Source organism: Lactuca saligna, chromosome 4 (genome assembly GCF_052625555.1).
Source record: "Lactuca saligna cultivar CGN05327 chromosome 4, ASM5262555v1, whole genome shotgun sequence".
Lineage (NCBI taxonomy): Eukaryota > Viridiplantae > Streptophyta > Magnoliopsida > Asterales > Asteraceae > Lactuca > Lactuca saligna.
The window spans coordinates 207,153,702-207,162,556 of NC_136420.1; positions in this window are offsets into that span (position 1 = coordinate 207,153,702).

Below are 8,855 nucleotides of genomic sequence, written 5' to 3' on the forward strand. Positions count from 1 at the left end.
ATTACATCAGTAATACCAGTAGTTTTGACAACTACCTACTCTGTGGGATGAATCTTTACATTTGGGTTTTCCTACACATCTTTCTGGTTATGAACATAAACACTCATTCAATTGTTGGGCTATGGTTAGTTAGTCGATGTGTCATTCGCACATTACTTACAAATTGATTCTTACCACTTTTCTCATCTTTATAAACTTATAGTTGAAAGATTCCTCCTCGCAAATCTACCCGGAATAACCCTACACCTCCACCACCTCCGGTCATCGATACAACAGCCCTAAATGTTGCCGTAGCTGCAGCAGTGGCAACTGCCATGGCACAGTATCACTCTACTGATGCCAGCAGAGGTGGAACCCCGGTTAACTCCATTCTGGTTGAAACTCCTGTGCGCTCGAGAGACTGCTCTTACAAGGATTTCACCAACTGTAAGCCGAAACCCTTCCATGGGATCGGCGGAGTCATTGCTCTCTCGCAATGGTTCGAGAAGACTGAATCGGTCTTCGAGATTTTTTCTTGCCCTGCTGCGAGCAAAGTCAAATATGCCGCATGCACCTTCGAAGGGAACGCACTGACGTGGTGGAACAGCCACGTTAAATCTCTAACTCTCGTTGTGGCCAACGACATAGGCTGGGATACGATGAAAGACCTCATGGTTGAGGAATACTGCCCGAGGGGCGAGATCCAGAAACTAGAGCAGGAGCATTGGAGCCTGACCATGAAGGGCACCAACATTATAGCTTACACCGCCAGATTTAGTGAACTAGTGGCTCTCTGCCCTAATATGGTTCCCACTGAAGGGAAAAAGATCGAACGGTACATATGGGGGCTAGTTCCTCCGTATCAGGGGAATGTCCTATCATCAAACCCCGCTACCTTTGACAGTGCCAAGAGACTGGCACAACGACTCATTGACCATGGTGTTAAAACCTCTGCAAGCACAACAACCCTAGCCATCTCGGAGCCTTCCAAACCTACTGACACCAAGCGGAAGTTCTGGGATGACAAGAAGAGGCAGCGAGCTGCCAAGAAGCAGCAAATTGTGGTAGTACACGCTGCGGTAACCCCGACTGCTACTGCTCTGACGAAGCAGTATGTTGGAAGTTTTCCGAAGTGCAACAAATGCAACTTCCACCACAACGGCCCCTGCCGTGAAATGCAGTGCTCTAACTGCAACAGGAAAGGACATACCGTCCGTTTCTGTAAATTCCTGGTGCAACCGATCACGCAAGTACCTAGCTCTGGCGCGAGCCCAACTTGCTATGGATGTGGCGAAACAGGCCACTATAAGAGGGACTGCCCCAAAGCGAGAAATGCTGGAGGAGCAGGGAGGGTACTAGCTATAGGCCATGGGGAAGCAGTCGCTGACCCGACAGTGGTGACTGGTACGTTCCTCCTCGATAACTCCTATGCATGCATTCTGTTCGATAGTGGAGCGGAGCGAAGCTTCGTAAACCACAAATTTGCTCGCATGCTTAAACCACAACCACACGCACTTAAAGAACAATTCACAGTAGAAATGGCTAACGGAAAAACAGAAAACTCCAGTAGCATATACTTAGGATGTATCCTAACCCTAGATAACCATTCATTCCCAATCGACCTCATGCCGGTCTTAATAAAAAGCTTCGACGTTATCATCGGTATGGATTGGTTGAGTCTTCATCGCGCCGACATCATGTGCTTCGAAAAAGCAGTCCGACTAAACCTTCCATCTAATGAAACTCTTATAGTCTACGGCGACAAACCTGGTGCGAGTCTTCGCATTATATCAAGTATTCAAGCACAGAAATATCTGCGCAAAGAATACCATGCATTCCTTGCTCATGTCATCGACACGAACCTCGAAACGAAAGAACTCAAGAACATTCCAGTAGTGAGCGACTTTCCCGACATTTTCCCAGAAGAAATACCTGGATTACCTCTGCAATGACAGGTCGAGTTCAGAATCGACTTAGTCCCAGGAGTTACCCCAGTAGCCAAGTCGCCCTACTGCTTAGCACTAGCAGAGATGCAAGAATTATCTGGTCAACTTAATGAACTACTCAGCAAGGGCTTCATAAGACCAAGCTTCTCACCCTGGGGAGCACCGGTCTTGCTCGTTAAGAAGAAAGACGGATCATTCCGTATGTGTATCGACTACAGAGAACTGAACAAACTGACGGTCAAAAATCGTTACCCTCTGCCTCGCATAGATGACCTATTTGACTAACTGCAAGGGGTGAACTATTTTTCCAAAATTGATCTAAGGTCCGGATATCACCAGTTACGGGTACTAGAGGAGGATTTTCTAAAGACATCCTTCCGAACTCGTTATGGACATTACGAGTTCGTGGTGATGCCATTCGGATTGACCAATGCGCCAGCAGTCTTCATGGACCTGATGAACAGAGTATGCCGACCTTACTTGGATAAGTTCGTCATCGTTTTCATTGACGACATCCTGATCTACTCCCCAAGTAAGGAAGAGCATGGCGATCACCTACGACTAGTTTTAGGAACTTTACGAACGGAGAAACTTTATGCGAAGTTCTCAAAATGTGAATTTTGGATCCGAAGAGTCGAATTCTTAGGACACGTGGTAAGCGAAGAGGGAATACACGTGGACCCATCCAAAATTAAAGCCATTGAGAACTGGTCAGCACCCAAGACGCCGACAGAAAATTCGTCAATTTCTAGGTCTTGCTGGTTACTACCGCAGATTCATTCAGAACTTCTCCCGAATAGCGAAACCTCTTACAACCCTGACCCAGAAAGGCGTGGCCTTTGATTGGGAAGAGAAACAAGAGAGAGCGTTCCAAACGCTCAAACGAGCCTTGTGCACCGCGCCAACACTATCTCTCCCCGAAGGGATAGAAGACTTCGTAGTCTATTGTGATGCATCGAACCAAGGGCTCGGGTGTGTTTTGATGCAGCGAGGTAAGGTCATCGCCTACGCCTCCAGACAGTTGAAGACACACGAAGTTAACTATACGACCCACGATCTTGAACTGGGAGCAGTGGTGTTTGCTCTGAAGATCTGGAGACATTACTTGTATGGAACGAAAAGCACTATCTTTACCGACCACAAGAGTTTACAACACATATTCGATCAGAAGGAGCTCAACATGAGACAACGACGGTGGGTCGAGCTACTCAGTGATTTCGAATGCGATATTCGTTATCATTCGGGTAAAGCCAACGTAGTAGCAGACGCCCTGAGTCGGAAAGACTATTCTGGTCGCAAAGTCAAATCATTGTCAATAACCATCCATTCACACTTGTCTAATCAAATTCAGATGGCCCAACTCGAAGCCATGAAACCTGAAAATGTGATGAGTGAATCTCTAAGAGGAATTGTCAAGAATTTAGAAGCCAAGGGTGACGAAGCATTATACTTCATGGACCGGATCTGGACACCGAAACACGGTGGTTTCCGAGACTTAGTGTCACACCCCCGAACCAGACGGCGGAAACGTCCGGGGGCTATCGTGACTCATTGAATACCATTACAATGCATATATATGAAACATAACATTATACATCACCAACATTTGGAATTGATACAACTGGTAACGTTTACATACATTACTTTGTTCCAAAAATTACATTCAAAGAAATAACTGTTTGGTATTACTTAAATCATAGCAAAACGTCAGCGAGTACAAATCACCTTCACTTTATCTGTTACCTGAGAATACAAGTATTTTGAAAAACGTCAACATATGAAATGTTGGTGAGTTCATAAGTAGAGTTTGAAATCCGATGTGTTGTTTGAAAACCTTTAGAAAATCCGATATTTTCTAGAAATTGATTAGTGTAAAAATAATAAGTGATGATCCATGAGTATGCTTGTTTGAATTCTATAGATGTAAGCGTAAGGGTTGTGAAGTTCGATCGGAAATTTGTAATCGTTATGGAAATCCTAGGAAAACCCGATGTTTTCCTATCGTTGTATCGTTGTATTCCGGAGGCATCGAGGGTACAGAGGGTGGTGAAGTGTTGGGACAAGCGTTAGTGAAAACGACAAGTCAACAACCTTACAAGCGATCCTTATAGGCGTCACTCGTAAATCTTCACGCGACTCGATCCTCCCGGACTTGTTAAGTCCCACGACCGGAGGGAAGGAAAAAGGTACGAAACCTTCAGGGTTTCCCCGCGTCGTCCGAGACCAAATGCAATTGCGAAGGGCCCGAAGCCCAACTCGCAATCGTGAGTTACAGACTTTACTAGCAGCACTGAAGGACCCTTGGGGACCAGCAGCATATTGCCATTGAAAGTCCTGTTACGTCATGTAGGGTCGGTGAAACCCAACACTTCGTAAGAGAGAGAGACCTTCGGGCCTTAAGATCAGGTCGTTGGGCTAGCTAGGCTCAACAGACAAGATTTTACACTTTTGGGGCCCAAAGATGGTGCGTAGACGTCTGTGCACACTCGCATGTAATCGTAATCGTTATGGTTATAAATCGAAATGTCGTAACTTCATCGTGTTAGTGGTTTTGGATTTTTATTGGTTCGAGACCGAACCAATTCGTTTGACAACGTCTTTTGGTATTGTAGTATATTGTATTTCGTCGACAAGCGTGTTACCATCAATTGGTCAAATTGCATGTATTAACTAGCCTTGAAGATTTTTTTTGTTTTCAGCCCTTCCTTAATTATGGAATTTACTCTTTTTACCCCTTTATTTAAAAACTTTCCGGTTTGGTCCCTAATCAATTTTTTTTTTTGACATTTTTATACCAAAAATTGTTGTCATAAGTATTTTTCCAGCAACTTATCATAGAAAACAGTTTAAGCCCTTGAAACTTCAGTTTTCTCGGTTATAGCCCCTATTTTTCGCAACTTTTACATTTTTGACCCAATTTGGAAAAATTTTACAATTTTGGTCCCCTGTAAATTTGGAAAGCATTTTAAACCCTTGAAAAGCATATGGAACACTTGTAGCCCACTGTTTTACAGAAAAATGCAGTTTTGGTCCTCCAATTTAGAAAATTTCGCATATTGGGCCTTATTGGGCCGAAAATGTCATGTTTAGCCCAATAAGCTTGGAATTTATATTTTTAACCCTCTAAATGGTATATTTTCAGAAAAATACATTATGCAAACTGTTTGGACTCATCACCCCCATCAGATTTCGAAATGTTTCATGTTAGGCCCTTCAACTTTGCATTTTCAACATTTTATGTCAAAAAAAATGAGTTTTTAGCCCAAGTTAAGTGTTGTTAAGCTATTTAGCAATTTTCTTAGTATACTTTGCATGTGATAGTCTATTTTGTGCTATGACAAAATGTATGTCTCGGTTTTTAGCATATCACCCTAGATCTATCAATAAAATCATACAAAACATACATATAAGCATAGAAATCAACCACAACATACACATAATGATGGATCTTCACATTTTCTTGTATTCTCCCCCATAAAAACTCATAAAAATCGAAAATAAGGGGATATGAAACTCACCTTGGGTGTTGTTTCGGTTTTTGGAAGAAAAGATGGAAGAAAACTTGATGATTTTTGGCCTTAGCACCTTTCCTTGGTGGATCTCGAGTTTGAGATGGTTCTAGGGTGCAAGATCACGATTTTTGCATAGTTTAGGAAAGGATTTTGATAACAAAAAGAATTTGAATCATAGATCCATGCAATATCTTACCTTAGATGAAGAATTTTGTGGAGATTTCCTCTTGAAGGCTTCCTAGAACTCGAGATTTTTGAGTGGAGAGGGAGAGATGTTCTTGAGTGTTCTAGAGAGGATTTTGAGAGAGTTTTGGTGTGTGTGAGTGGGTGTTCGGCCGAGAATGAGAGAGGAGAGAAGAAGAGATGTGATCTTGAAGTGATTTGCATGGAAGAATGGGAAATAATGCATGGAATTCCTATGGGTAATAGTGAGGTGGCAAGCAAATAGTCAACTCTTCCTCATCTTCTTGGATTTGGGCCTTGGGCCGAGAATGAGGAAGGGAAGAAGGAAAAATTGGGCTTTTTGCCCCTAAGCCCAACATTAGAGGTAGTTTAGGGTATTTATTGGCCTTATAAAATAAAATTGTGATTTTTATGCTTCATTAAGCTAGGTTAGGTTAAATTATGGATCAAAGCTTGTGATTTATTTCATTCTAGGTTCTACCTAGCCCAAAATATTGAAATAAACGAATGTGGGTCCAATTAGAGCCCAATTAGGGTCCTAAGCCCATGATAGTCCAATTGGAAGTTTATTGGTCCATTTGGATCCAATAAGGAAGTTCTAGTCCAAAATGGACTTAACTTAGAACTTCTAGGGTTTTCTAATTGTTTGCTGACTATTTGTAGTACTTGTATATTGTATTTGATTGAAGTTTTTGATTCACATTAGGTTGAATGTATAGATTACATGACACAAAATTTCCAGTTATGACACTTAGTCATGACCGAGGCGCACAACACTCGGTATTCCGTCCACCCAGGTTCAGATAAGATGTATCTGGATCTTAAAAAGCTATACTGGTGGCCTAATATGAAAGCATAGATTGCTAACTTCGTAAGTAAATGCCTTACTTGCGCAAAGGTAAAGGTTGAGTACCAGAAGCCCTCTGGTTTATTGCAACAACCAGAGATTCTAGAATGGAAGTGGGAGCGGATCACTATGGATTTCATAACCAAGTTGCCCAAGACAACGGGTGGACTTGATATCATATGGGTCATCGTTGAGAGATTGACCAAGTCTGCACACTTCCTGCCTATCAAAGAAACCGACAAGATGGAGAAACTTACGAGAACATACATTAGGGAAATTGTACGGCTACATGGTGTACCGATATCCATTATCTCCGATCGAGATAGTAGGTTCACCTCCAGATTCTGGCAGTCACTGCAACATTCCCTAGGAACAAGGCTGGACATGAGCACAGCCTACCATCCAACAGACTGACGGACAGAGTGAGAGGACAATCCAGACTTTAGAAGATATGTTGCGTGCTTGTGTAATTGACTTTGGAATAGCGTGGGATACTCATTTACCCCTCGTCGAATTTTCCTACAACAACAGTTATCACACGAGCATAAAGGCAGCACCATTTGAAGCTCTCTACGGCCGAAAGTGCAGATCCCCTCTGTGCTGGGCTGAGGTGGGTGATACCCAATTAGCTAGAGGGCAAGCTTCCGACAGTAGTCTCACTAGTCCGGAAATCATTCGGGAAACGACAGAGAAGATCGTTCAGATTCGTGAACGATTGAGAGCCTCTAGAGACCGACAAAAAAGCTACGCTGACAAACGAAGAAAACCTTTGGAATTTCAGGTGGGAGACCGAGTCCTTCTCAAAGTCTCACCCTAGAAGGGCTTGATACGCTTCGGTAAGCGTGGGAAGCTTAATCCTAGGTACATAGGGCCTTTCGAGATTCTCACAAGAGTCGGCCCCGTAGCTTACAAACTTGATCTACCCGACACACTTCGTAACGTACATTCTACATTCCACGTATCTAACTTGAAAAAGTGTATGTCCGACGAGACTCTCGTAATCCCACTCGACGAGATCGAGATCAATGAGAGCCTCAACTTCGTGGAAGAACCTGTAGAGATCATGGACCGTGAGGTCAAGCAGACGAAGCAAAGCCGTATCCCTATCGTGAAGGTTCGCTGGAACGCCAAGCGAGGACCAGAATTCACTTGCGAACGCGAGGATCAGATGAAACTGAAATATCCTCACCTTTTCGCTTAGTTATTTGTAACTTCTTATTTGCTTAAATTCTAATTTCGGGACGAAATTCCTTCTAACGGGGGGATGATGTGACAACCCGAAATTTCCATTTGTACGAACATTATCTATTCAATAGAAGCTAGTCCAGTTTCTGTAATTTTCAAACTTGTCCGAACAAGTTTGTGTACATTAGGGTTTACGTTTCTAGACATATCAGGAGAGTGGATGCTCCTGTAATTGTGAAACTTGAACATTGTAAGTTTCATAATGCTATAGTCCGACTTCCGGAATAAAAATATTTTCTGTCAAAATATTTCAGGACTATAAATAGATTTCTGAATTTAATTAATTCATTATTCACAATTCCAACTAGAGAAAAGCCAATTCTCTCTGACGGATCTTCGGGTTTTCATCCCGGATTGTGATTCTACTTTCCTAAATGTGTTTCAATACTTGTTATATGCTTTATAACATCAATTATATGTCTAAACTGCAAGATCCAAGAGTTTACCGCCCAAGAATGTTCTTGGGGAGTAAACTCCAAAACGGAGCCTAAAGGCTTCCTAGTCCCGATTCCTTGTTAGACAACTTGTTTAGGGGTTAGTGTATAAACATTTGGGACTAAAAAGCAATCAAGAAACACAAGTTATAGGAGTTTACAGCCAAGGAACTTTCTTGGGCCGTAAACCCCTTTTTAAGGGTCTTAAATGCTCTAACTCACCTCCTAAAGCCTAAGGACTTTACCCTCTAATACTTGTGCTTATTTTGGACTTCAAAACACTTCAAAATCATAGATTTATAGGAGTTTACGGCCAAGAATATCTCTTGGGCCGTAAACCCCTTTTCTAAGGGTAAAACGCACGACAAACACCCCTAAGGCCTTAAGACAATTTACCTTGAACACATGGGACTTGAATGGAGAACAAAAGACATCATAATCACTCCTTAAAAGGAGTTTACGGCCAAGGAGCATATCTTGGGCCGTAAACTCCAAGTAATGACACAAAAGTGTGCCTCTTGTCCCCTTTAGCCTTAGATAAAAGCATGGAAGTTATCCTACACATGCAAGGGCCTCAAATGAATTAAAAACCAACACCCCATAATAGTTTACGGCCCTAAACTCTAGGGGATATTGTCCTTTGGCCGTAAACTCCCCAAAGGAGCATTCCAAGGCCTTAAACTACTTTGAGTATTATTCCAACAAGGCT